The sequence below is a fragment of the Vicugna pacos genome, unplaced genomic scaffold, assembly GCF_048564905.1.
Source record: "Vicugna pacos unplaced genomic scaffold, VicPac4 scaffold_19, whole genome shotgun sequence".
Lineage (NCBI taxonomy): Eukaryota > Metazoa > Chordata > Mammalia > Artiodactyla > Camelidae > Vicugna > Vicugna pacos.
In genome coordinates this window covers 55,905,996-55,933,084 of record NW_027328740.1, presented here as the reverse complement: position 1 = coordinate 55,933,084, position 27,089 = coordinate 55,905,996, and the positions used below count along the sequence as shown (strand labels likewise).

Below are 27,089 nucleotides of genomic sequence, written 5' to 3'. Positions count from 1 at the left end.
GTGTGTGTGTGTATGTATAACTGAATTGCTTTGCTGTATACCTGAAACTAACATTGTAAATTGGCTACACTTTAATAAAAAGAATTAAAAAATTATGATGTTTTATCACATTCCCTCCAAAATGACCTCAGATTGATTTAACAAACTTCCAGTGAATAACGTCTTCAGTGTCACATATTGTTTTAGACCCCGATGATAAAGAAGTAGTGTTTACCCAGGACATGTGATAAGGGAGGATTCTTCTCTTTCTAGGCTACTAAAATTTTATCAAATTAATCAGGAGCAGATTGTATCCAATGCCTTCCTAAAATTTATAAATATGATCATATGGAATTTTTATTAACCTAAAAAATATCAAGAGGAAGAATAGAAATATCAGTCACAATCTCTTGGGCACTTATCTATAAAGTCTTACCTAATTTTATATTAATACAGTGCCCTACATAATGTTATCCCCATCTCACAGATGACTACATGAAATTTTTTGTTTGAAGTATCTGTAATGTTAGATATTGATTCTTACTTTGAATTTTGCAATACTGCATAACCTAAACATAATTGTGACATTCTCATTTAAATTCACTCTCCTTCTCTCTCCCTCTCTCTCTCTCACACACACAAACACTCTCACACACACACACACACCCTTAAGCATATTAAAAATAAATGTTTTTTTTTTTCATTTTCTTTCTCATGTTGGTAGGGGATAGGAAAGTGTGAAAATGGTCTCTTTCTTGATCCAGAACATCTTCTTTAAACCTTTCTCTCTCTTTCCTCAAAGTTCCATTTCAAATATGTTTATCTGCCTGACCAGATCTCCTATTTCCCTTCTTTGGCAACAGAACCACTCTTTATCATAGAAAACTTTTCCATCCCATACCTGGTGGGGCTGTCAATCACGAGACCCCGCCTTCCCCAAACCACAGAGGTAAGCACTTGGTCCAGCAGGGGAAGTCAGTGAGGGAACCCCAACACTCTGGACACAGCCACCAGGTCAGTAAGCAAGAACTGAGCCAAACTCATAGCATTGGTTCTCTTGAAGGATGTCAAAATGTTTCTATTCATTTTCTCCCCTATCTTTTGAATTTCATTATCTTTTAATGCACTAAACTTAACAATCACGCCAAAAGCCAACCAAAGTGCAGTGTGGATGCTCCGATCCCACCCTCTGTCTCCATTTGTGTCCGTTTGAGTTAGGATTTCCTATTCCTATGACAGAAAACTCAAAATAACAGTAACTGTTAAAAAATATTTAAAGGGATTTATTTTCTCTGTCATAAAATATATCTAGGGGTAGCCAACATAGGGCTGATATGGCTGATATACAATATCAGGAACACCAAAGTTTCTTCATGGTCCAAGATGACTGCTTAAGGTCCAGCCATTAAAGCTGCTTTCCGGGTCACACAGTATAGATTGTCCTAGTGGAGTCTCCAGACATTGTGAGATGAAAAAAATGTAAGACTCTATGACCCACATTGGTGCTCTCATCACTTCAGCTCCCCAGGGCTGTAAGAGTCAAGCATTATGGGAGGAGGATGCTGGACTGTGACTTGGATCAATTATGGAGCTGAGACTCAGACTGGCCACTGGATAACCATAAATGAATTCCCTAGCATTACCATTATGTAACTGTCCTTCTCCCAGATTACTTCAGAGGTGTCCAGCATCACTCATTCATCCCAGGGGTGTGTGGGGCTACAAAGCTCCCTGTGGGCCCCAGGCTCAACCAGAGCTACCTGGATCCCAAAAACTCAGGTGTAGTAGAATTTGGGTCTTTTATTTTTAATGTTGCATATTTTTCTAAGTCCAAAATCATAGATAAAAGAGATCAGAATTGTGAGTGTATCTTATAGCATCAAAGTTAGATACTAGAAGTTCAACTGCCAAAAAAGAAATATTCACTGGGTGTTGAGGCAGGGAGAAAGGAGGAAGTGCTCTAGAACCTTTCTTGGGTGCAGAGATCCAATAATGAGGTTTGAGGGCATGTCTGGGGTTCAAAGTCAGGATGAAGTGCAGTCTCCTGGAAGCAGAATTTGACTTGCTGAGCATGGGGTTTGAACTTTGACTCTTTCCCTGGGAAAGGAGGGAACAAGCTGGCACCCAGATGACAAAAGCAAATTCTGACAGGCAGCCACGCCTCTGCCCAGCTACTGAGAAGCACTGCTAAGTGGCCTAGAAGCACAGGAACATTCCCAATCCATTTCATTTGCATAGCTCTTTTTTTTCCATTTCCTGGATATGAACTTAGATCTTAGCAAAAAAAAAAAAATCTTCTTTATAGTTACTCCTTTTGGTGATAAGACTTCCGTGTTAGAGACCTCACTCTTTTAGAGAAAGCCAGGAAAATGGGAAAGACTAAGTCATAGACAGAGAAGTGATTCCCATGCAGCATAGAGATCATTAATGATAAAAGCAAGAGTGGAGGGCTGCGCCCTCCAGCAGCTCAGTGGAGTCTCTCAATGGCAGCAAAGCAGAGACTATCAGATGATTAAACCACTGACGTGTGCGATCACTCCAGGACAATCAAAGAGCAACAATCTGGATGATGGGAACCCTAGATGAAGGGTTCACTTTACTACTTTATTATTCTATACGTGTAAAAATTCTGTAATAAGAATGTTTTAAAGTAAAAATATGCTTCATGAGGTGCCAGAATATTTGATGGTGAATAGTCGGGAGATGTTTCATAAATGACGATGGAGAGTAGCTGGAAATCAACAGGGGTCATGAAGTACAGTGGTGTTCATGAACGCAACAGCATAAACCCTGCCCACCACCCTGATGCAGCATCTGTGTCTAGAGCTCTGGCTTCTAGAAGGTATGTATATACCATGGGTGATAAGAGGAGCCCCTTAACAGCCACAAGAATCTAAAGAACCTCTACTCTAAGGCACAGATCTAAACACTGATAATTTACCTTCCAGCAAGAGAAAGAGATGTCACTTTATTTCATTACTAGCAGCAAACACATATACATCTGAAACTGTTCACCCTCCATCTAATTAACTGCTTCCACAAAAAATATTATAAATTAAATGGAGGAAAGTTTTCAGCTAGCATCCTGATCCTTTTAATTACATCCTATTGGCACTATTTCTATTCTTCTGGTTATGTGGCAAGGGACTGGTCCCTTCTGTCTGAGACAGTTGCTTCACTGAAACTATGATTAGCACCAGCCTATAAACCATCTCCACATCTTGGTATCCAGTTCCCTACATATCTTGCTCACTTCCGAACCCAAGCCACTCCATGCCCATTCCCTGTAATGCACTGTGTTTATAATAACTGCAATATTCAAAGCAAGTTCAACTAACCCTGGGGTGAGGAAGACTGATTGTGACAGTCATCTCATCAACACTGCCTAAGACAGCACTTGCTTATCCAGAAACTCCATTAAGAAAGTTATTTGGACAGAAGTCTACACCCTAGTTTTTCACTACTGTATCACTACTCAAGTTTTCCCACTGTTTTTTTTTCCTTTTCAGATGTAACTCTTTTTATTAAATAGTAATAAATTTTACATTTTTAGATCATGCACAACTATCAAGGCAAAAATGCTGGCAGAATCTAGTTTGTATCCAAAAGATGATTTTCAAAAATCACTAGTCTTCCTTGAAATGATTATAATATCTCTTGAATTCTTCAAAATATCTTCAGAGTCAGGGCAGGGGAGAAAGGTGTTAAATGTTTTTAACTTCATTTTATTCTATTGATTTTTTTTTAATTTGGAAACAACAACAACAAAAAGACTAACATGAAAATAAGATATACATTTTATCCATTTTAGTTTACCTCTAATTTCTCAACACCTATTGTCTCTGATTTTTTAGGATTTTTCTCATTTTCTCATGCACTTTTTTGCACCTTATTTCTAATTTCTGTTGTAAGCTATCTTTTATTTAAAAGAACTAGGAAAAACTGAACATCAATTAGTGAAGTTATAATTAGAACAACTAAACTCAAATAGGCAGAGAGGCATCTGGAAATTATTACCAGGAGTCATCACTTGGTGGAAGAATAAGAGTGTAAGTGTTTTTTTTTTTTTTGGTTAATGTTGTTCTTCATTTGCTTGTCTACATTTTCTTTTCCTTTCCTGTAATGTTCATGACATTGTATTTTTAGAAAGCAAGAATAAATCAAATAGGCATAAAAGATATGAAAAAGAATATGATACGGGGGATTCATTTAGTTAAAAAAAGCATTTGTAAGCTAAGTAAAGACTCTGTTTACTCTTTTCAATTCCATATTTAGAAATAGGGAACATAAATGCTGTTTCAAAGACTCTCACGCAATGTGGACATTTACATTGGTCCAACTAGTGCAAGAATGTTAGTAGCTAGGTGGTCCCCACAGTTTTAGATTTTATCCTATTTCCAGTAATGAAGGTGTCTGAGGAAGCAGAAGTGCTCTGAGTCCATGGGTGACTGGGGATTTTTATCATTTGTAGGGACATAATGAAATGGAGCTTTTAAAAATGTACCAAAAAATCATACAGAAGAATGGAGGTATGACATCCCCTTAAATTCTGCAAATTCTTTGGCCTCTTTGGATGATGACAGGTAATCTAGCCATGTCTAAAAAGAAGCTTTACTCTTCTTCTCTCTTCTGTATTTTAGATGGAAGTCTATCTTCTGATGCAAAACTTCCTTCTGGTGATGGTCCTACACATGGCAGCTTTCACTTCTATATTTCTCAAGCTGTAGATGAGAGGATTCAACATGGGGATGACTGCTGTGTAGAATATGGACACCACTTTATCGAGGTTCAAAGAGAAAACTGCCCCTGGCCTCACATAGATAGGGAAGAGAGCCCCGTACAAGATGGAAATGGCTGTGAAATAGGAAGAGCACATGGAGAAGTCTTTGCACCTCCCAGAAGCAGAGCAGACCCTCAGGATGGCAAGGAGAATGTAAAAATAGGAGATGACAATGGTCAGGCTACTGACCACGAGGATAGCTCCAGCCACCATGAAAACTAGCAACTTATTGATCTGGGTGTCTGCACACATGAGAGAAAGCAGAGGGGACAAGTCACAGACGAAAAGATTGATTACGTGGGAGCGACAAAAGGGAAGTCAAAAAGCAGCTGTTGTGTGAGTCATGGTGTTCAGAAACCCCGCAGTGTAGGGTCCCGCCACCAGCTGTATGCAGAGCCTCTGGGACATGGCAGTGGAATACAGCAGCGGGTTACAGATGGCCATGGATGCCAGGAGAAGGCACTCAATGGCCACAAAGAGCCCAGAGAACCACTGCTGCAAGGCACATCCCAGGAAGGAGATGGCTTTCTGCTCAGTGAAGAAGTCGGCGAGCATCTTGTGGTTCACCACTGACGAAAAGCGGATGTCCACAAAGGACAGGTGACTGAGAAAGTAGTACATCAGTGTGTGGGAGCAGAAATTGAGCTGGATGAGGATAATCATGCCCAAGTTTCCTGTCATAGTAATGAGGTAAAAGAGTAGGGAAGAGCAAGAAAAGGAAGACTTGTTGCCGAGGATGGTACTTCAAGCCTATGAAAATGAACTCTGTGATCTTTGTAGAGTTCTCAGCAGCCATCAGTGAGTTTTGATCTCTAGAGTCAGAAAAAGAGAATTGGTAGCGAATACAACTTTAAATTTCTTGAAAGCATAACATGACACACAAGAAAAGAAATTACAGATTTTTGATTTAGGAACACTGGTGTTAAAAAAAAAAGCCTAAATCAAGTGCTGGCAAATCAAATACATTACAGATCTAAAGGGCAATATGGCTTAAATGTTTTAAAGAGAAAGTTAAAGTTTAACTAAGAACTTGGTCTACATTAGAAAACCTATAAAACTATTGACCATATTTACATATTAAGAAAAGCATTAATATTATTTCAATACAATTTTTATAAGAATTTGATTAAATGTGGCTCTCAAAAAAAAAAAACTTTTCAATATGGACAAGAAAAAGGAAACTATTTAACATAGTAAGAAAGAACCTTCCTGAAGCTTTCAGAGGAAGCATGTGTAGAGTAAAACAAGAGGAACATTCCCATTATAGCCAGAAACTATGTAAGGATGCTCACAATTTATACTATTGAAAAATATATTGGAGATTGCAGCCAAAACACTAAAATATAAGAAGGAAAGATATAAGAATGTAAAAAAAAGAGAAGAAAATACAGTCAGCATTTGCAGGCAAAATAGTCACCCATGTAGAAAATGGATGAGTCAACTAATAAGATTTTTCTAAGAAAAAAATTGAAGAGTTCAACAAATAGTTTAGAAGATCAATGTAAAAAACTCAATAACAATTGCTTATGATTTATAATGAAAAATCTCATATTCATCAACTCAAACTGATCAACAAACAATAAAATAAGCCTAACAAGGACTCTTCCAAATTTGTATGAAGAAAAGTACAAACTGTGGAACTTTACTGAAGCAAAGGAAGAAATGCCTAAATCAGTGGAAAAAAATGTGTTTTACGTATTTCTTATGTATAAAACAGAAACAGACTCAATTATAAAGATCCATTTCCTCCTGAGAAAGTAAAAATTAACTCAGACTCAGGGAGTAAGGACTTGTGTGGCCATCCTTTGGGTGGGAATAGCAGACACAGGTAAGTCAGCTGTGAGGAGAACAGGACACAGTACTTCTCCCGCAGATAACACCGCAGCTGCCAGCATCTAACAACACTTTCTCTGAGTGACAACCGCCTTGTCACTCAATGAGAAAATGTATTTTCTAAAAGTATAGGCTAGCTAAAAACATTCATTGTTAATTATACCAGCAAGATGAAACATGCCACTCTGACCATGAAGATCTAAGTAAGTCACTTTGACATGGCTAAGGAGTCTCAATTTCCTGCACAGGCACAGAGCTCCACAGGAGGGACTTCAGGACACTACATTCCACATCCATCTGCACTTTGTAGTTTCTAGGGAAACAGGACCCTGTGTCTGCACTGTGGGTGTGTTGTGATATTGCCCCCTTAACATACAGCCTGCTTCGTTTTGAGCTTACCAAAAGTTTTCTTGATTTAAATTTCATGTAAACTTCACCCTATTTAAAAATCCCACAATAACTTTATTTCCTCTTTGCTCAGTAAGATACCCATGGTGCTTCTGGTGTGTGATCATCTCATTGGAATGTCTCAATAAAGCTGGCTTGGTCCAACTACAGACTTGTTTCTGGTTGTCTTAGGATGACTGAGCAAGGACACTCACCAAACTATGTGGCTAATTTAATGCAATTTCAACCAACATCTAAATATAATTTTAATGAAACAATCTGCTTTAAAAATTTATGGAAAAAATGTATTTAAAAATAGCCAATATAGTTTCTAAAAAGAAAAATAAACATATTCAATGTAGATTTAAAGCTATCATAATTAAAAGAGTAAAGTGTTTTTACTAGAACAAAGAGATGAATAAAAAAGGACAGGAAACCTTTAGAAAATCCACAGGCAGACCTAGGCATGTATGTCAACTGACTATGAATAAATGTTTTATTCCAAGTCAGGAAAGTCAAGATTCAACAAGTCAATATTCATAAAAAAGTGTTACAATAGTTGAATGGCCATTTGAGAAAATAAATACTGTTAAAATTCTACTCTGCATCACTTAAACTAAAAAAATCTTAACTATAAAATGTATTATATGAAAATAGCGAAGAATAGTGTTACGATTTATTTTCAATGGTTTTCTTAAACAGAACATAAAAACCACATGAAGAACATGTTGTAAATTTTACTACATCACAATTTTAAACCAATGTATGCCAACATGCATTCTAAGTATCAAGACACACAGATTGGGAAAAAATATTGAAACATATATTACAAAGGATTAAAATCAGAACACACAAAGAACTACCATTAATCATCAATTAAAATAGCAAATACTCATTGTAATGATAGGCAAAAGATATAATGCATGCCACAAGAGCGGACACCCAAAATCCCAATAAGAATTAAAAAAAAATTCTTAATTTCACAAATAATCATGAAAGCCAAATTGAAAAAAAAAAACCTCATACTAGTTTCACCTGTCAAATTGACAAAATAAAGAAATTTAAGAATATAAAACACTGATGAGACAGCCAGAAAAAAATGGCAATCACTCATGCTGCAGGGTGGAGCCTCTGGATGGCAATTTTTCACTGTTTTGACTTTTTTTGAAAAAGCAAGTACCTAATGACTCACAAATTCCATTACATAATATCTACTTCAAGGAAAAACAATGGAAAAAGAAGGATGTCTACTTCATCATTGTTTAAAATGATAAAAAAAAAAAAAGCTGGAATCCACATAAATATTGTCCACAAGAGCAACAGCAAAATAAACCTTGGTACAGTCATGGAATACTGTGCAGAAGTTTAAAAAATAGGTAATTTTATATATGCAAACATGGTTAATTTTCCAAAATATGTGAAGAAGCAGCAAGTTAGAGTGATCTCTGCAGTGTGGTTTTAGGAACAAGTTTTAAACCTTAATAAGTTCATTAATTACAATTATTTAAATGTGTGCAAATAGAATAAAAGAGTCTGTAAGGATATACACCAAATCTGCAATCATAATTTCTGAGCACAGAGGGGCCATGAACTGGTATGTGATGGGTAATCAAAGGTGACTCCATGTGCATGCAAATTTGATACAGGGAGATTTTGGTACAAGGAGAAAGTATATGCGCATTACCTTTATATTTAAAAGTAATCAAAAACAAAACCAAAAAGTGTAGTAATCTAAAACATGCCCCTAAGTTATTCCAGCAATTTTAGAGAGAGAAGAAAAGAAAACAGCTACGATCAATTTGGGATGAGAAATGTGTGAAGCCTAGGAGGTAGAAAATGAGAAAGTGAGAAACAATTGCAAGCTATGCATCTGGAGTTCTAGATTTCTAAAATTCTAACAAGCTGAGAGAACTCCAAATTCACCCTTTACAAATAAGAAAACTGAGTTCCCAAGATATCTAAGCCAAGACCAGAGGGACGGTGACCAATACACCATCACTTACCAGCACGCTGTGCTAAAGCCCATGGTTGACTTCATGATACAACACAATTGAAGTTGCAATGAATACTGAACAAGGAACAAGTATTTATAGAATATTCAAGTCTTACCAGAATCTACTCCAAGTGCTTTGCAAACTTCTGGTCACTTGATTTCCACCCAAACCTGGATAAGAAACACTTTGTTATCCCCATTTTACAGAGCAGGCAGTAGAGGTTGTAAGTGCAGAAGGTGGAGCCTAAAGCCTGAGAGCAAGGATCTCATAGAATTATCTGAGATTAAGACACCGCCCTGGCTGAATACAGTCTATCCTTTCAATGATGTCACTCTCCCAAAGGGAACCTAGACCTCCCGATGTCCCAACCCAATTCTGCATGTTCTTCATGGGTTACAGAATCATCAGCCACTGTCCAAGTGAAGATTTAATGTTGAAGGGTCTGTTGATAACAAAGAAAGCAATGAGGTCTCAGAGAAATAAAGTTACTTAAGCACAGGGGCTCTCAAACATCTGCAAACTGTGCTCTTGTTAATAGTTTTTTCATTAACCTTCCCATTCTGTGCTTTGAGCATGATGCCCATAAGCCAGTGTAATATTGCATCCAGATGGCACCACACCTCAGAGTTTGGGGTGGGGTGGCTGTGCCCAGCCTCTCTCCCATTCAGGGCACAGTTGTTGCAGAAAAATGTGTTACAGCTCAGTGTGACAGCAACCTGGATCCAGGAGAGAGACCAAGCAGCACTCGGAGAGTTGGAGAACTCAGGTTTATCATGCCAGCGCACACAGAAGATTAAACACTTAAAGCTCTGGACCCTGTCTGTAGGTTTACACAGGCCTTTTATACGCTGCCAGTTTTACACTTTGCAACATCATATGCAAATAAAGTACAACAGAATTTGACCAACCAGGAACAAGCTCTATAAAAATAGACCAATCAGGAGTGAGCTCCATGCAAATGAAGTATTACAAATGGACCAATCAGAAGTTAGGAAAGTGGACCAATCATAAGTGAGAGTCATAACCAATCAGAAGTCAGGGTAACAACCAATCAGAAGTGAGCTCAGGGAACCAATAGAACTCTAGGTGTAAGCTGCTTTAGAAGCAAAAAGTGAGATAAAACCTCTATGCCAGGGAAACAGACGGTGCTGGGAGGAAAGCAGCGGCCCTGCCTAGGGGTCCTGCCAGTCTTTCTATGGGGCTTCCCGCCTCAGAGTCACTGGGTCCTTAAGAGGGATTTCACTTGACTATAACCTCTGTGCATTTTACAGGATTTCACATTACTTCTTCTTAGACTGTGTGCAACATTCTAACCAGATACGTGTCTATGTACCAAATAAACACATTTTAAATGTTATACATTTTTATTTTCCCATAAATCCATTTAACTCATTTTGAACTTCTTGAAGATAAACAGAGAAGCAGAAATGATAGTATTAAAAAAAAGTCTAAACTTACATTTCAACAAATTCCTTTCTTTTTTAGAGAATTAAAGTTAAAATGGAGTACAAATTGCATTCTTTTTCAGCATGCATTTCATCTCCCCACCTCCCCTCGCCCCACCCCCCACCCCCTGCTCTGCAGAGAGAAGTCAGACTTTCTAGGAGCCACTTGGTTTTATTCTTAGTTTTCTTCCCAAGGAACTAATGATTCCACTTGGAAACAAATAATAGTCTCGTGGTTTAAAGTTTCCAGAAGTAGTTACATCATTTTTTGTCCTGGGAGAATTTATGTCCCTAAAGTATGCCATAACTTGGGGATTTTATTGCTAAGAAGGATGTAAATTAAAATGTTCTTGCTTTCTTTAAACACTTTTAAAAATCCACTGGGATCACTGTAATTGTTTAGATAAATGCTTTATTTCTTGCCTCCTTCTTAAACTATTTAAAGAGTAAATTTTAGTGCAATGATGAAATAATGTCTGCATTTTCCCCACAAGAAGTACCACAAAATTTCTGGAACTGCTCAACTAAAGTACATTATAATAGAGGATCCAGCACAAGGGTGCCTTATTTGACATTATAATTGTTTATCTTTTTCCCAACATGGACAGGAAAATCACTGAGAATCAGAATGTATGAAGAATTTCTATTCTATTCATGTAGCTTTTTTTCCTGAGAAATTGAAAGAGGTTTCACTGACAAAGGTAAGCGTGATGCTACATTTTTAAGCTTCTATTGATGAATAACAGAGAGAAAAATGTACACATCTTAAGTGTACTGCTCAGTGATTACTACAAAGTGAACACAAACATGCAAACACCACCTACATCAAGAAATACACCATTTCCACCATCCACATCATGTCTGTGAAATTCATCCCCGGTTGAATAAATCTCTAGTTCATATATTGCACTGCTGTTAGTATTCTAATACATTGGTATTTCACAAATGATTGATCCATTTCTGTGTGGTTGGGCATTTGAGTTGCTCTCAGTTTTTACATTTTGGGAATTTTTCTCCAAAGATCATCCAGTGAACACCATGTCCTTTGGTGTTCATGAGCACACATATCTCTTGGGAAGATACCTGACAGTAAAATTTCCTTATTATAGGGTACATATATATTCATATTGACTGATAATTCAAGGAATTTTCCAAAACCCATTTTTTACACTCCCATTAGTAGTGCATGAGAGTCAGCATTTGTCATTTTAACCATCTCGTTGAGTGTGGCATGGTATGTCATTGTGCCTTTAACCACCATTTCCCTGATTTCTAGCGAGATTGAGCAACCTATTGCAATATTTATAGGACATTTACATAACCACTTTTATGAACTGCCTGTTCAAGTGCCTTGCTCACATTTTTTGACTGGATTGCCTGTCTTTTTTAAAAGTTAATATTTATCCATATATTCCAGGTATATCAACTATATGCATCGTAAATACATTTCCCTTGCTGTGGTTTACGTGTTTATGCTCTTCAGTGTAAGCCTAAGTTCTCAATTTTAATGTGATTCAGAGAATCAATATTATATTTCATGTTTAGTATGTTTGTACCTTATTATTATTTTTTTAATTTGCAACCATCTGTAAAAGAGATATTCTCTAATATATTCTGGATGCTTTAATTCCTTGCCTTTCACATCTTGATCTCCAAATCATCTGGAGATGATCTTAGTGTGTATTGTGGGATGGGAGTAAATTCCACTTTTTTTCCATGCAGACATCCAATGGATCCTACATCATTTTTTAAAATCATTTTTTCTGTCCCCAGCATCAGCTTTGTCTTAAGTGAATATTGTTGAGAAAATGAGGATGCTAATTATACAGGAAGAAACCTGCTGTCAAACCAATTTACTCAAAGTATATCAGTATTTTCAAATGAAAATATACTGAAATGAGCAGAAACTTTATCAGGATCAATTTGCGAATACTGTCTTCCCAAAGTACACTGCACGATAAAGCAGAAGTTATTATCTTTGACAGCTTTACATCATTGTATTATTTTATTTTGGCAAGGAAGGGAGATAATTAGGTTTATTTGCTTTTAATGGAGGTACTGGGGATTGAACCTAAGACCTCATGCATGCTAAGCATGTCTTTTAAAGAAAGCCTTCAGAGATGACAGTGTGGATCTCATTGAGTCTTAAGTTACAATGATACAAAAACATGATTTATCCCCCTCATGTCTTGGATATGTTGCTATGTTCCAGTAAATAAAACACAGAAATATGGTTGAAAGAATATTGTATGTGGAGAAAATAAAAATGTGAGACCAAATTATGAGGTCATGGGCAATCCATTGATTCTTTATGGCTGTTTGGCTCATTGTCTGTAAAAATAGAATTAATATTCTGCCTATGACACAAAAATCAATAAATAACAATAGTAATAGTAACACTTTATTAAAGAACTGGAATGTATTCTACACTTCACATGCACAAATCATGGCAAAACCCCAGCAAGTTACTATTATGAGCAAAAAGTATAGGGGATGTAAAACACCTTGGTAAAACACCTCCTCTAAACATGAAAGTAGTAGTAGAGAGTGCTATGGTTGCATGATTCCTGAATAATTCACTTTTTTTCCAATTTTATTTATATAAAATTGACATAAAATATTGTGTTAGCCCAAGGTGTATGACATTATGTTTCAGTATTTATATATATTGCAATGTGATTACCCTAATAAGTTTATCAATTCCCTAACAGAGTTATAAATTTTATTTCTTGTGATGAGAACTATTAAGATCTACTCTCTTAGCAACTTGGAAATATACAATGCAGTATTGTTAACTATAGTCACCACTGTATGTTACAGCCCCAGACATATTTATCCTATAAGTGGAAGTTTTTACATTTTGACCATAGTATACATTTTAACAGTTTGTGTTTAATGAGTCAAGGCCAAGATCACAGACAATGAGAGATCTCAACATGTTATAAGCAAAATAGAAGTACTTTAAAGTCACTGGTTATGATGATAACATTTACTCAGGATTTAACAAAGAGCCTCTCATATCCTAGTCATAAATTTTTGTGTGTATATGAGTAACAATGCTTTTTTTAAAGTCTTGGGATTCAGTAATCTACTTATCTGAGTTTAAAGTTCTAAAGTTCATTTCTACTGAATAAGAAATAAGAAAAACAAAATGAGAAAATTGTAACCTAAAGACATTGTGTGACTTATCGATGACACAGAGTAATAAAGAGTGAATCTCAACACACAATTTGCAGTTTTTCCATCATACATATATATTAGCTCTCACTCTGTAGTACAAATGATGTTCTAATTTATTTACCTTCTCAATCTATAATACAAATGATGTCATAGTTCACTTACTCAAAAGAAATTTCTTCCTTTCAAATGTCCTTCTGAATGAGTCCTTTACTTCTTTGTTTCTTAGGCTATAGGTAAGTGGGTTTAACATGGGAATCACAGCTGTGTAGAACACAGAAACCACTTTGTTAATATTCAGGGAAAAATTAGAACTCCAACGTACATAGATAAAGAAGAGTGTCCCATAAAGGATGGAGACAGGTGTCAGGTGTGAAGAGCAAGTGGAAAAGGCTTTCCACCTCCCATCAGCAGAATGGATCCTTAGGATAGTGATGACAATGTAAACATAGGAGACCAAGGTGATCACACCACTGAGTATTCCTAGAGCTCCAGCCAAGATGAAAAGTAAAAATTTACTGATCTGTGTGTCTGCACATGCCAGGGATAGAACAGGAAGGTCACAGAAGAAGTGATTGGTGATATTCAGACCACAGTAAGGCAGGTGAAAGGTTAAAGTTATGTGGATCATGGTGATTTTAAGACCCATGGCAGCATAAGGCCCTACCACCAGCTGCATACAGACTTGCTGGGACATGAGTGTGCACAACAAGGACTTACAGATGGCCATATACTGATCATATACCATGGAAGCCAGAAGGAAACACTCAGTCATTACAGACCAAAAAGCCAGATCTGGGCAACACAACCAAAGAAAGAGAAGACTTTTTTCTCCACAAGGATGTCAGTCAACATTTTGGTACAAATGACAGAAGAGAAGCAGACCTCTACAAAGGACAAGTGGCTGAGAAATAAGTACATTTGGGTGTGGAGTCGAGAATCCATCCAAATGAGGGTCATTATCCCCATGTTTCCCAGAAAAGTGACAAGATAAACCAAGAGAAATATCATAAAAAGAAGAAGCTGGTGCTGGAAGTGATTTGTTAAGCCCACAAAAACAAACTCAATGACCAAAGTGTGATTTCCATTATCCACTTCTCTGATCTAATCTGTAATGAGAAAATTTTTTCTTTTGAATCAATTCATAATTGGGGCTTCTTATTTTTAAAAATAAATACAATATTTACTTTTTTTACATTTTTTTACATTTCACAGAGTAGACTGACAGATGACACTCCTGCCTCTGACCTCTAGGTGGTCATCATAACTACCTACTAACTATCTGTGTGATACTGAGTAAGTCGCTGAACCTCACTGGACCTTTCAGTTTCTTCTTGATCAAAACAGAATTTTTGAAGGGAATCAGATTTTTTAGGTGTAGGAGTTGCCTTTGGAGACTACCCAAGGCAAGTCCAGATTATTAACTGTGTTCAAAAGCCCCTGCTTTTGAACAGAGGATATTTTAAGACATATTTCATAGATAAGGTATTATGTGAATTTGATGAATTCAGGCTGATAGCTCTCACTTTCACCTTGGGTGACAGCTGTTAAGAATGTATCTTCCTTGTCAATTCCTTTAGATTCTAGAAGAATAGTGTTGTATCTAAAGGATAACTTCTGAAGCCTAAGAAGGAGTGCAAGCTCAGACAAAAGAAGCTGGTTTTTGAACAGGATTCAAAGGCCACAGCAGTGTCTACTCTGTGATGCCTTCTCCAAAACACCTGCTGGTGTATCCTTTTCATCCTTAAGATATTATTTTTCTTCCCCAGCTTCTGATAATACTCCATTGGTTGCAACACTGACTCAGTATTTAAGAACCAGTCTCTTACTATGGACTAAAAACTTCAATGGAGTTTGACAAGATTAATCAGTGTATATACTAACAATATGAGGAATGTAGGTGTTTTAGAGAATTATGACTGAGAATTTCCTCAAATTAATGTTTGACACCAAATCTCAGATCCAGGAAGCTCAGAGAACACTAAGGAGGATAAATGTCAAAAACAAACAAACAACTATACCTAAGCATAAAAATTTCAAAATACAAAAAATTTCAAAGATAAAGAAAAAAAATCCTAAAGGAAGCCAGAAGCAAAACAAAAACAAAAACAAAAACAAAAACAAAAAACAACATCTCTTGAGAAACCGTATCTCATTAAAATTGATGCCCTCCTCCTAGGCATCAGTACTGTATATCAGGGGATTTCAGTGTCTGGAGGCATTCATTGATGTAGAATTTCTCTGCTCCTCATATTGGGATCCACTGTTTCATTCCAAAATATGGAGAACCACTTATAGACCTATGAGATGAACAAAGAAATGTAACTCCAAGTGAATTTCCATCACGCCTATTATGAAGAATCAGCTGGGAATATTCCTCACTAATAAAAACAAAGCAAAACCAAAAACGCTATCCTAATATGCAACATGTTACACTTATAAAGTCTGAAGGAAAAGAATATGATGCTGCAGTATTGACAGGGTAATTAATCCTCCGAATGGAAGCCACGCTTAAGCAGTGCATGAAAAACAAGCAGAGTTATACATGTAACCATGGTACAAAGAGTATTCTAGACAGAAAAAACATCAGGGCATCAGAACAGCAGTAACTAGAGCTTCAGAGGACAGTTGGTTTTGTATATATTTGCACATATTTGCATATATTTAGAGAAGGAACTCAGTCATTGAGGAAATTTATAATTACCACTTGCTACCTACTGTTCTTCTCCCAATCCCCTTTCAATGGATGTTAAATTGTAAATGCTTAAGGAACAATTAAAAGATAGAAAACACTTCAAGCATCATACTAGGAAGTGATCATCTCAAAAGGTGACTTGTGTTTTGAGACACATTACACAGTGAAGACCCAGAATAGAGGCACTTTAAGGCAAACTTTGACTGGGAAAGAAACTGTTGTGTCCTTCTAGATAAAAATAGGAAAAATACCTTTTCCCTTTGTCACACCTAGGCCCAAGTTTTAACAATTCTTAGTAAAATGGTGCTGGAAAATTTTACAAGGCTGACAATTAGCGATGTTAGTTTTATATGGATACATTTAAGGTAATATTTACTGTTCCTTTCAAATCTCATCACACTTGCATTGTGTCACTTTTAGCATTCTGCTATCATTTTAAAGGTTTTAGTCAAGAGAAAGCATACCATTATGTATAGAAGTTATAGACTATGGGGGTGGAGGAAAATGCATACCTTTAGAGGGAAGAAGTAAGAGAAGGAAGCACAGAGTGGCTGAGAACCTCTTCATTTTACTTAGGTTTTGAACAATATTTCAGTAACCAATGTTCAGAAGTGTTTCATAAAGTCAGAGAATGGTGGAATGTAGAAGCAGCATTAAGAGAAGGCTACTTAAGTCCATCCTCCTCAATTTATCTATTTACTGATAAATTTATTCATTCAGTTTTGACACAGACTGTGGCTTTTCAAAAGTGAATCTTAATTACAAAGGTAGACATATTTGTTATAAAACAAGTTCAACAACCCAGATGAGGATGGAGAACCACCCCACCCTCCTGCTTCCAGTGGGCATGCCACTGAAGTAACCAGTGTTCACAGTTCGGTCTGTAGCCTTCCACACTTCTCTCTATCATCTTGTATAATGTGCATGCCAATATATTCAACACAGTAGGTAGACTCTGCCCCCGCATTATTTTTACTAAGTGTAATAATTTCTGCAGATTTTACTTTGACTTGGGATTTTTTTCCATTCACCTATAATAGTATCAGGGAGTTTCTTCCAAACAAAAGCACGGATATCTAAATCATTCTTTTTATAATTAGCTGCATAATGATTCATAGGAAGATTTGCTTCTCCTGATACAAAATCAGACTGTATCCTTTTATCCCCCCTATAAATGATGCTGCAACACTTGTGTCTGGTATTTATATTTCTATAGCATAAATTTCTGAATGTAAGATAGCTAGGTCAAAGATCAAGTGCATTTTACTAGAAATCATCAAATTAGTTCTGAAAATGTACCCACTATAGCTAAGTGTAGAATACCCAAATGGTGACCTTACCAGCATTGCAACCTAATCAGCTTAATGTTCGCCAATCTGATAGATGGAAAAACAAAAACAAAAACAAAACAGATTGCATTTTCATTTCATTTACTTAAGCAACTGAGAAGTTGAGCAATTTTTGTATATATTTATGCTTTTGGCCATTTGTATTTCCAGTTATGTCATTGCCCATTCATTTGTTGGTTCATTTCTCTACTGTGTTTCATATATATGTATATACATGTTCCAACGCTTTCCTGTTGGGACACTAACTCATTGTGAGTCACTTGTTCTACAGCTATTCTCTCACTTTCCATACTTCAGCTTTTATCAAGGTCTATCAAACTTTTATGGATGAATTTTGTTGATCTTTCTCTTACTATGTTTGTTTTTCTGGGCTGGAATAAAATGTCTTCTCACCTGTAAGAAGATATAATGTTCTCCTGGACTTTCTTCTGGCATCTCTTACATTTTTACTTTCAACATGTATGTAAAATGTTTTATATTCACCAACATTTTGCAAACGAGAAGACTGAAGAAGAAAAATATAAACAATATGTCTAGAATATGAATGATCTTGAAACTAGCAGACCCAGGAACTAAGGGGAATGTCTCATTCTCAGTACTGTCTTCTCTTGACCATACATAACTGAATTAACAAGAGTGGTGCAGCACAATTAGAATTCTACCTATTAAAAATTGTTTTTCCTTTCAAACTTCCTACTGAATCCATCTTTCACCTCTTTGTTCCTCAAGCTGTAGATGAGGGGGTTCAACATGGGGGCTACCACAATATAAAACAGAGAAATCACTTTATTCATATCAAGGGAGGAACTTGAGCTAGGTCAGACATAAATAAAGAAGAGTCCCATAGAATATAGAGACAGCTGCCAGGTGAGAAGAAAAAGTAGAGAAGGCTTTCCTCCTCCCATCAGCAGTCTGGATCCTCAGCACAGCCACCAGGATGCAAACATAGGAGACAATGATGATCAGGCCACTGAGAACTCCTATGGCTCCTGTGAAGATGAAAAGCACCAACTTATTGATCCAGGTGTCTGCACATGCAAGGGAAAGCAGTGGTGAAATATCACAGAAAAAGTGATTGATGATATTTGGACCACAGATGGGCAAGCAAAACGTGTGAATTGTGTGCATCATGGTGCTTAGAAGACCCACAGCATAAGGGCCCAGAACCAGCTGCACGCAGAACCTCTGGGACATAATGAGGGTGTACAACAAGGGCTTGCAGATGGCCACATACCAATCATATGCCATGGAAGCCAAGAGAAAACACTCAGTTTCCACAAAAACACTAAAGAACCACATCTGTGCAGTACAACCCATGAAAGAGATGACTGTTTTTCTACAAAGATATCACACAGCATCTTGGGGGTAATGGAAGAAGAGGAAAACATGCCTACAAAGGACAAGTGGCTGAGAAAGAATAACATAGGCATGTGGAGTCTGGGATCGATCCATATGAGAGTGATCATGCCCAAGTTGCCCCCCAGGGTGATAAGACAGACAAAGAAAAAAATGACTAGAGGACAATCTGCAGGTGGAAATGATCTGTGAGGCCCAAGAAGAGGAATTCAGTCACTGCTGTCTATTACAAGAAGAAAAAAATATTTTGAAAAAATTAACATTAAGAGTTAAAAATATTATTTTTAGCCAATAAAAGATTGTCTCACACACTCCCATAAGAGACAATTATTGAAGTACTTTGGGCTGTAGTAAATAATATTCCTACATACTAAGTCAGGCAGTTTGTGCAAAGATCCTGTGTAACTTGGGCAATTCACCCTTGATCTCTGCTCTCTCCCACAAACAGTCCAATTCTATTATCAAAATTCCTTCAGGTTGTAAATTTCTACGTGAACTGCTCCCCAAGTCTCATCTTACTGTATGATGGGATTAAAAAAATAATAACAGCTGGAAGACCTTACTGGGAATACTGTAAAGCTAATGAGATATTCAGATTCTAACATATGACATCTGGGAAAGACTAACCAGGGGAGATCCTGATCTTACTGAATGATCAGTACCTTTCTAATGTTATTAGGACACAATTCACATACGTGTTTCTCAGTCTATTCCCTACTCCCAATTGTAAAAATAAGAGGAAAGGACAATATACACAAATGACAAAGAGGTTATGCATGTAAAATGATATGATGCTACAGAGGGAACGGGGAGGCTGTGCCTGTAAGATCAAGTGACCTGGCAAATGTTGGACAGCAACATATCATGGAATTTGTGTACAAAACTAAGCATCTTTTGCCCCAAAATCATGTGGACTTACTTTATGTGATTACCCATATTTCATATAAACTACTTTTAGGGCACTTATCTTGAAATCTGTCAGGCAATATCAATTATAGTAATAATACATAAAATACCAAATGCATAAAACTTTACCCAGGGAACACATTCAAAATATGTTACTTTCTGATTGTCAAGAAAAAAAAAAAAGCTGTTTTAAATTCCTAAGAGAAGATCACTAGGTAGATAATTTATATGAAAAAATATGATTTAAATAACATTTATTATCACTTTTTAAGCACAACAAAATTAATGTCTTTTTAAGTACAACAAAAGCAATGTACTACTTTGAATCATCTAGTAATTATGTGTGGAGCTCAATAAATCATAAAAATGATGACTGTATCTTTGATTTATGATTATTTATCAGTATCATGATTATTTGCTTAATGCTCTATGGAGTACATTTTTAGCAGTCAGCAGTCACAAAAACAATTCTAGGCTTAGATTAGGAACATTCTCCATTGCATGAATTTTTTATGTCCATCCAAATATGTCAGTATAGGTGTGTGGAGGTAGGGGGTTGAACAGACTCCTCATGTTGGTCCAAATACTGTTTATTTATTGCCTATCAATTTATTTCTCTACCTACTTATTTACTTATGAATTTTTTTAGAATGTATGTCTTTTTGAGTCTTCTATACAGCAAGGTGGATAGTCCCTATGCCACTTTATAGTTAACATTCTGTGACCTTAGAATTCCATATGGGCATTGCATTATCTGTGTCATAAAAAAGTAAACAAATCAATTTGGAAAAGACACAAAAAACAGTTGCTTAGTCTCATAAGGATGTGAACAATATGCCAGGCTGCTCTCTTTAGAGAACCTGGGCTGGGGAGGATGATGTTCTATTCTCAAAGTTCAAACTTATCCTGATGTTTCTCCACCATATTTCAAAAACTTCATAATATCCAAAATGCAATGTACTCACTACTTTAAGGATATCCTTCATGGAGCTCCTTGAAGTGCTTCAAGGGAAATAATCATTATCTAGAAACAAGGATGGAAATTTCAACTTCCCTCGTGATGGCAAACTTTTCTAAGAGGCATGGTTTTCTAGGCACTTGGTGAAGAAGACAAATCCCTCATCTTGAACATCCGGGAGTAAAGAGATACTCTGACCTGCACATTGACTCACATGCTGCCCAGAATAAGGGATTTTTTCTTTGGCGTTTTCAAAAATTTAGAGCCCAGTCTGCAAAGAACAAAAACCTCAAGGGTTTACACTTGAACAGACAAAATTTACATGATCTCAGTGGCATTTGGACAAAGTGTTATTTCTTAATTATATCTTTCCTCAGTGAGAAGATTCAAAAAAACAACGTGGGTTTTCCCCCACTTTGGGGTTCTCCTTTGCCAAACGTGAGCTCTCTAGTCAGTGGGGAGTGATGCTTTGAACACCCAGCACCAGCTGGGATGTACATTCTTGCCCGAATTCTGGAGCCTCATTTCCTGGGTGTAAATCTGTATTTCATCACTCACTGGCTATGTCACTTTGAGCAAGTTTTTAAATGTTCTGTGCCTCACTCTTTTAATTGCTTAAATCAAGAAAAATGATTACTAACTCACAAATATGTTAGAAGGATTAAATGATGTAAAGTATTTAAAGTATTTTTTTTAAAAAGAGTGTCCAGCACAGAATCATTGTTCATTAGTCACTTAGTATTATAAGGGACTGTGCTATATAGCCGGTTGAGGAGAAAGTATTATAAGAATAAAACATCAGTTCAAGGTAGCATTTTCTTATCTCCAGGCAAAAATAAAAAACAGTCACTTTCAAAGGATTCCAAAGGAAAAACATGTCACTATAAGCTGAAACAGATGACAATGTCAAAGAAAGGATTATTCCGAAAAGAGATTTTAGACAAACTAAAGTTAAGTGGAAAGGCATTCTGGGCAGTTCTAATGGGATGAACAGAAGCAAGGAAGCAGAAACTAAGTCAGGCAGTTTTTTGGGAGAGAAGAGTCACAAGAGAGAGAAGAAAATGTAGAGTCTGATGGCAGAGGATGAACAGTCTCAGTCACCTGCTCCTCTGTGTACCTAATTGTTTATCCCATCAAGAAGATCTGATAACTCATTCTGTCAACCCCCATAACACTTCATTTCTAGCTCATCTTTAACTCCTATTAAGTATTTACCTCAAAGTCTATCAATAATTGATGTTGTGTATGTATTTGTTGAATTAGTGGGAAACTAACCCATGAAACCTATAGATAGATAGGTATAATTCATAATGGTTCACACTCAGCAGTTAAAATTGTGCTGTATACATTCAGACTAAAGATGCCAGCAAAACTGTTTCTACTTGTTATTCTCCTTAATCATTTAAAAGCAATTATAAAACAACAAAAACAGATTTAAACAAAAGAAAATGATACATCATTAAATATACCAAGAAAAAAGAATATTAAAAACAACAGGAAGAAGTGTTCTATTAATCAAAAAAGTTATCCAATATTTTTTCTTTATTACATTTTTAAAAATTAAAACATGTGTTCTGTGAAATGGAAATGTTGAAAAAAGTGATAGCAAAGTTATATCCGGTGACAGGAAGCAAGCAACTGAGTCCAGTAAAGGAAACAATATCAGAATTCTCAGTTATATAGAACAGGAAAAAAAGGAGGTAAACACACCACTTAAAACAATCATGGAACACATCTGAGAAATTTAAATAAAATATTTAAATATAAACTACAAGTTCTAAATGTTTAGAAAGAAAATAACACATAGAAAGGAATGAAGATCTGGCATAGAAATAATTGGTATCTCTGAGGAAGAGAGATGCAATATTCATTTACAATTTTGTCAAAAGTCTACGTTAACTCTCCTGCCCTCCATAATATATTCTGTAGATGAATAAAAGCTCTCCTTTCCTACCTCCAATGCCATTCCCACTGAAATAATCACTGTCACAGCTGCTATATATACTTTTCAATTCTCCCAATGATCATTTACATTTACATGAACATATGTACATCTTATTCATGATGTAGCTTTTGCACTTTTTCATAATGATCAGTGTTACACATTGATCTTCAACCTGATTTTTTTTCCTCAACTAACAGTAGACTGGATACAAGAGTTCTCTTCAATTCAATTCATCAATATTTATTCAGCCTTTATTTTCTGCAGAACATTTCACCGAGGAAAAAAAAAAGTATACCTTCCTCCAATGATGGTTATTCAAGTTATTTCTTTTATTTTTCTTTGCTGCTGAAATATAGGGACTCGTAGGCTTAGGTATTTATATTTGTGAAGTCTAGATTTCTAATGGAGGGTTTTCCAGGTTGAATGCCATAGAAATTTATCATTTTAAATGGAAAATATCAAATTTCTCTGTGGAAATAGAGCAATTCTTCCCATCAGCAGGAAATAATGAGTATGTATAGCCAAATAAGAACCTCACCATGATTGAAACTATAGATGTTTCATCTGCATTGAAAGGCACTGCATTTGCATTTCAATTTTATTTCATTTACCTGATCAATCATGATGTTGAACTTTTTCTCCATACCACTTTGGCAATTTGCATCCCCTTTTTTGTGAACTGCCTCTTCCTTTGTCTGCTTCTTTATCGACTCTTTCCCATTTTGATTGTGAATTTTAGACTGATCATTGAATATTAGGGATAACATCTCATTGTTTGGCACATATGCATACATATTTCCTTTTGTTTTATTATTTGCCTTTAATATTGTCTGTGGTACTTTAAATTTTCTATTATAACTTAGTTTTCATGTATGGATTAAACAGTATTTACACATCCATGACTGGACAAACATTCAGCTAAGTTTTCTTCTAGTCTATTTTCACTTTTATATTCTCAATCCATCACTACATTATTTGGAAACCCCTTTCATTTCACAGAGAACAAGACTGGAGCAGAAAAATATTTAAAAACTACTCTGTTTTTTGAGTCATTGTGAACTGGGAGAGCCAGGACTCACATGCAGCCTCTAGTCCTGTCTAGTGTTCTTTTTACTATGCATTCTGTACCAACAGGTATGGTAAATCACAAGTAGAGTTATACTTTACCTACCTATTAGAGAACTTTTCCTTTCAAACTTCCTACTGAATGCATTTTTCACCTCCTTGTTCCTCAAGCTGTAGATGAGGGGGTTCAACATGGGGGCTACCACAATATAAAACAGAGAAATTAATTTATTGATATTTAGAGAGGAACTTGAACTAGGTTGGACACAGGTGAAGAAAAGAGTCACACATAGGATGGAGACAACTGCCAGGTGAGAAGAGCAAGTAGAGAAGGCTTTCCTCCTCCCATCAGCAGTCTGGATCCTCAGCACAGCCATTAGGATGCAAACATAGGAGACAATGATGATCAGGCCACTGAGAACTCCTATGGCTCCTGTGAAGATGAAAAGCACCAACTTATTGATCCAGGTGTCTGCACATGCAAGGGAAAGCAGTGGTGAAATATCACAGAAAAAGTGATTGATGATATTTGGACCGCAGAAGGGCAAAGCAAAACGTGTGAATTGTGTGCATCATGCTGTTTAGAAGACCCACAGGATAAGGGCCCAGAACCAGCTGCACGCAGAACCTCTGGGACATAATAAGGGTGTACAGCAAGGGCTTGCAGATGGCCACATACCAATCATATGCCATGGAAGCCAAGAGAAAACACTCAGTTTCCACAAAAAGACCAAAGAACCACATCTGTGCAGCACAACCCATGAAAGAGATGACTGTTTTTCTACAAAGATATCACACAGCATCTTGGGGGCAATGGAAGAAGAGGAAAATATGTCTACAAAGGACAAGTGGCTGAGAAAGAAGTACATAGGCTTGTGGAGTCTGGGATTGATCCATATGAGAGTGATCATCCCCAAATTACTCTCCAGGGTGACAAGACAGACAAAGAGAAAACTAACAAAGAGGACAATCTGCAGGTGGAGATGATCTGTGAGGCCCAAGAAGAGAAATTCAATCACTGCTGTCTGATTCTTATTTTCCATTGGTCATCTGTAATTTGTTAATAAGAAAGAGAAAAATTTTATTAGTTTAAAATGTATCATTAAGTATAACAAATAATATTTTAATTCAATGACAGAATATCTTTAACAGACTTGTTACAGAAAAGTATTGAAATAATGTCAAACTGGAAGATAATATTCCTAGATACTAGTTCAGGACAGTTGATACAAAGATCCTATGTCAACTTGGATATTCACCCTTGACCTCTGCTCTCTCCCATCAAGAGTCCAACTCTATTATCTAAAACTCCTTCAAGTTCTAAGCTTGTACATGAACTGTTCCCCAAGTTTCATATTACTGTATGATCGGATTAAGAAAACAGATGGAAGACCTTACTGGGAATATTGTAAAACTAATGACATTCAGATCCTAACATATGACATCTGGGAAAGACTAACCAGAGGAGTTCTTGATCTTACAGCATGATGAGTACCATTGTAATACTGTTAAGACACAATTCACATGTGTGTTTTTCAGTCTGTTACCTACTCCCAGTTGTAAAAAGATGTGGAAATGATAACATACACAAATGACAGAGGTTACTCATATAAAATGATATGATGCCACAGAGGGAATGGGGAGGCTGTGCCTATAAGATGAAGTGATCTGGTAAATGTTGGACAGCAACACATCATGGAAATTGTGTACAAAACTAAGCACCCTTTGCACCAAAGTCACATTGAATTACTTTATGTGAATGCCCATATTTCATATAAACTACTTTTAGAGCACTTATCCTGTCTGTCAGGCAATATCAATTATAGTAATAATATATGTAAAATGTCAAATGCATAACAGTTTATGCAGAGAACACATTCAAGAATATGTTATTTCTGACTCACTAGCAAGGAAGAAAAAAATCAACTGCTTTAAATTCCTAAGGGAAGATCACTATGTAGGATAATTTTTGTGAAAAGAAACACTTTCAAACAACATTTATTACCACTGAAATTAATGTCTTCTTTCAGTAAAATAGAAACAATATATTACTCTTAAGTCAGACAAAGACAAATATCTTATGGTATCCCTTATATTTGGAGTCTGAAAAATGATACAAATTAACATATTTATAAGAGAGAAATAAACTCACAGATACAGAAAACAGATAGTTACCAAAGTGGGAAATGGGAGGAGGAATTAAATTAGGAATTTGGGATCAACAGATACACAGTACTATATATAAAAGAGATAAACCACAAGGATCTGCTGTACAGCACAGGACACTGCATTCAATACCTTGTAATTACCTATAATAGAAAGGATCTGTAAAAGGAGAACATATATGTAACTGAATCACATTGCTGTACACCTGAAACACTGTAAATAACTATACTTCAATTTAAAAAATTTAAATCAATATACCACTCTTGAATTATATAGAAATTATATGTGGAGCTCAGTCTATGAAAAAAATAGTGAATATATCTATTTGATTTATGATATTTATCATTATCATGATCATTTACTTAATGCTACATGGAGTATATTTTAAGCACAAAGAAAATTCTAGGCTTAGATATGAAGCCTTATCCATTGTATGAATGTTTTCCTTTTTATCCATCCAAATATTCCAGTATAGTTGTGTGGAGATAGGGGGTTGAACAGACTGCTTCTGGTCTTTCGTTAAACCACTATTTACTTATTTAAATGTAAGTTATTTTCAGTCTTCTATTTTCAAAAATGCAGGATTATCTCTATGTTACTTTCACAGCTAACATTCTATGACCTTAGAATTCTTTATGGACATCACAGTATCTCTATCTCAAAAAGAAATAAACAAGGAAAATCAGTTCAGAAAAAAATCACTGAAAAGACCAGTTACTTACTCTCATAAGGATGTGAACAAAATGCCAGTCTGCTGTCTTTAGAGATCCTGGGCTGGGGAGGGGGATATTACATTCCTAAAGTGCAAATTCATCCTGCTGCTTCTCCACCATATTTCAAAAACTTCAGTATCCAAAATGCATTGTCCTCACTTCTCTAAGGATATCCTTTGTGTATCTCCATTTATTGCTTCAAGAGAAGTAACCATTTTCTAGAAATAAGGATGGAATTTTCAACTTCCCTCATTGTGGCAAACTTTTTTAAGACTATTTCTTAGATTTTCTAGGTACTTGGCAAAGAAGGCAAATCCCTCATCTTGAACATCTTGGCAGTA

At 36.2% G+C, this 27,089-nt stretch overlaps 4 pseudogenes; all 4 read right to left on the bottom strand.

Annotated features, from left to right (window-relative positions):
- Nucleotides 1–4,627: 4,627 nt before the first annotated feature.
- On the bottom strand, nt 4,628–5,555 carry LOC140693450 (olfactory receptor 5G9-like; annotated as a pseudogene).
- An 8,197-nt stretch (nt 5,556–13,752) lies between these two features.
- Nucleotides 13,753–14,564, bottom strand: LOC140693449 (olfactory receptor 5G25-like; annotated as a pseudogene).
- A 3,740-nt stretch (nt 14,565–18,304) lies between these two features.
- On the bottom strand, nt 18,305–19,105 carry LOC116277638 (olfactory receptor 5G3-like; annotated as a pseudogene).
- Nucleotides 19,106–23,967: 4,862 nt separating this feature from the next.
- On the bottom strand, nt 23,968–24,912 carry LOC140693448 (olfactory receptor 5G3-like; annotated as a pseudogene).
- Between the last annotated feature and the right edge of the window lie 2,177 nt (nt 24,913–27,089).